We start from the raw sequence: 3,200 nt of genomic DNA, 5'->3' as shown, positions 1-3,200 counted from the left end.
GGGGAGGGAGAAGCCGGGTCCTGAAGGGTGGGGCAAGGGGGTTGTGTGGAGGGAAGGGAGACTGGCAGAGGGGGTGCCCAGACAATCAGGCCAGGGGGCCACAGGACTGGAGCTCTGTCTCAGTCCCGCGTCTGCTGCAGTGGAAGGACTGGTGCTTGGAGGCTGCACTGGTGAAATACTCACAAACCCAACTCAGGAAAGATTTCTGGAAAGAGGGTGATCCCAGAGCTGGCATAAGAACCAAATCCTTATTGGAGCAAGGACCTGGTGGTGGGTCTAGAGGACAGAGAATTTATGAAGTAGCCTTTAAGTGTTCTATCCAGGGAATTTCTTGGAGGAGTGGCCTCCTGGCTATTTTCCCTGGCTAGTCTACCAGGAACCAGGGGAGGACATGGGTCCGAGACTACATACAGTAAGAGGCACCCTGCCTCTGCACCTGGAATTCTGTGTGATCCAGGACCCAGAGAATCCCTAGACAGCCCTGACAAGATGGTAGCAATCCCACTTCAAGGCTCCTCCTCACAGGGTCTGGCAAGGATAGAAAGGAGATCTGATATGAATCCTCTGGCCCACCCAGGACAGTGAGGCATTTGATTCCCATTAATCTGCAATCATAGAATTAGACTCTGAGGCCCATCCACGATCTGGATTGCCAATCACCATTTGCTGACACTGAACCCAGCACCCTGGCCATTTGACCACCTATCTTATATAAGCTAGGTGCAAAGCTTTGTTTCTTTCTACCTAGTTGGTTCTTTTCTTTACTTTGAAATAAAGTTCTTTAAGCAGAAATGATTTGAGGTGGCAGTTTATCCTCAGAGTTGACAGAGATTCTCAGAACAGGGGCATCAAAGTATAGTGGGATGGGGTTAGGCTGGCTGGTGGCTTGAAGGCCTCTAGGATCACTGTTGGGGAGGGGCAATCACCAGGCCTGGAGCTGCCTCCCAGCTTTTGGCTCCAGATCCATTGAGAAGGGTCTTGAGGTGGAGATGGTATCTACCTGGTGCGTGGTTCAACATCTCAGCTCTAGCGCATTCCTCCAGCCTGCAACCCAAAGAGTCAAGTGTTTCCCCTAGAGACCCATCTCTTGTCTTTGGACCAGATGTCCACAGAAGCCCAAGGGTCAGTTGATGACAGAAGAGAGAATGGGAAGCCAGAGGGGAGGTAGATGCAGCAGAAGGGGGAGAATCAGAGTTGGCTTTATCTTGACTGTGGAGTCCAAGGCTTGTGGCAGGTTTGGTGTATACTCAGTTCCAGACCAAAGGATTTGGGACCAATCCCTCCAGATCATGCCCACCTCAGGCCACTGTATATTGCTCTCTCTTTAAAAGTCCTCCCTCATTGTGAGCTCAGAAACTGAGCTGAACTGAACTGAATGAGCAGAACCAAGTTGATTCCAACAGAGCCTAGACCACTGCAGCAGAGAGCAGCAGAACTGGTGCAGTGCAGTGAGAATCAGATTACCTCCCAGACCACACATCAGGAGCAGTAACTAAAAGATCAGAAGAGGAGGAAGGGGAGGACCACCACTCTGATCGCTTGGTCCCCAAGCTGATGTTAGCCAGGAGCAAGACTGGCTCCTTTCAACCTAGTTGTTTCTTTTCTTTCCTTTTCTTTATTATTTTTTTCTTTTGGTGTTTGCAAGGCAATGGAATTAAGTGACTTGCCCAAGGTCACATAGCTAAGTAATTATTAAGAGTCTGAGGTGGAATTTAAACTCAGGTTGTCCTGACTCCAGGACCCATGCATGCTCTATCCACTGTGCTACCTAGCTGTCCCTCTTTCCTCTTTTCATTGTTTCAAAATAAAGTTCTTTATGGAGAAACATGTACAAGTGAGAGTTTTTACTAGCATTGACTGAACTCAGAGCAGACACACAAGTTTGTAGCTGGAAGGGGGTAGGGGTGGAATTTAAAGGTGCTGGGTATGCAGTGGGATGGGTCCATGCTAGGAGCAGAGGTGGCTTCTGGGTGGATGCCAGACCCCAGAGAGAATAGTCTTGGCCTTCTCCCAGTGAAAAAATCATGAAGAAAGCATTTGCCCACTGGTTCTCCAACGGTTGCCTTCTCCCTAGTTCTTTAAGGCCTCCATACTAAAGAGTCAAAGGTTTCACTAGAGACATGCCAAGAGGCAACCAGTTGTTCCCAGAAGCCAAAAGGATCAGGTGAGGCCAAGCAAAGAGAATGGAGGGCAGGTTTGGGGAAGCTGGGGACCTAGGCAGGAGGTTGGGGGGGAGGGGAGGACTAAAGAGGTGGGTGTCGACAGAGGAATCCAAGGTCTGTGGCAGGTGAGGTGTGAGCTCAGCTCCAGAGGAGAGCACTTGGAGTCAATCCCTGGGGCCACGCCCACTTCAGGGCTCCCTATATCACCCTCTCTGCCGAAGGCCACATTCATTCTGAGTCCTGAAGCTGGGCACAGAGGAGCCCAGCTGAGTCGAGTCCAGTCGAACTGAAGCCAACAGTCGAGCAGCCCAGCAGAGCCCAGCCAAGCAGAGCCCAGCAGAGCAGGGACCTGCAGGGAGGATCAGATCAACTCCAAGAGCAGCAGGAGCTGCAGCTGCAGGAGAAAAGCAGGAAAGGGGAGCACGAGGAAGAAGCCTCAGCAGCCGCAGCACCTTGCTGGAGAATGGCCTGTCCGGGGCAGCTTGGAGCCCTTCGAGAGAGCCTGCGTGTCCTGCAGGAAGAAGGCTTCCTGTATGTGCTGGAGAACCTGCAGATCATCCAGCAGGCAATCCTGACCGTTATTCCCCGCTGGGTGAGGGACAACCCTTGGCTCTGGCAAGTGCAAGACATCGTGGGCTGGCAGCAATTTCTGGACGCCCTGGAAAAGCTCAGGGCCTGCCTGAGCCGAGTGCAGCCGGCGCTGGCCTGCCTGCGGCTGGCCCAGCTTCAAGGCTGCCTGCAGGAGCTGGAGGAAGACTTGGAGGAGGCCGGGCCGTCGGAGGATTCCCTGCAGGAGATCCTGACAGTCTTGGAAGAGCTGGCCCCCCTCCAGCTTGTGAACCATCTGCAGCACTTAATCCAGGTGCTTGAGGAGGTCCGCCCCCCGGGGGGCTTCCGGGCCCTCGCCACCCACCCCGAGGTGGTGGCCCGCCTGGGAAATTCCAACTTCCTCACTTTTCTGGCCAACCTGGAAGAAGCCGTGGACAACAACCTGCTGGACGCTGAAATCACGCAGCAGCTGCGCTTTCTGCAGGACCT

The sequence above is a fragment of the Macrotis lagotis genome, chromosome 1, assembly GCF_037893015.1.
Source record: "Macrotis lagotis isolate mMagLag1 chromosome 1, bilby.v1.9.chrom.fasta, whole genome shotgun sequence".
Lineage (NCBI taxonomy): Eukaryota > Metazoa > Chordata > Mammalia > Peramelemorphia > Peramelidae > Macrotis > Macrotis lagotis.
The sequence above is the reverse complement of the archived record's forward strand: the minus strand, read 5'-3'. Positions refer to the sequence as shown.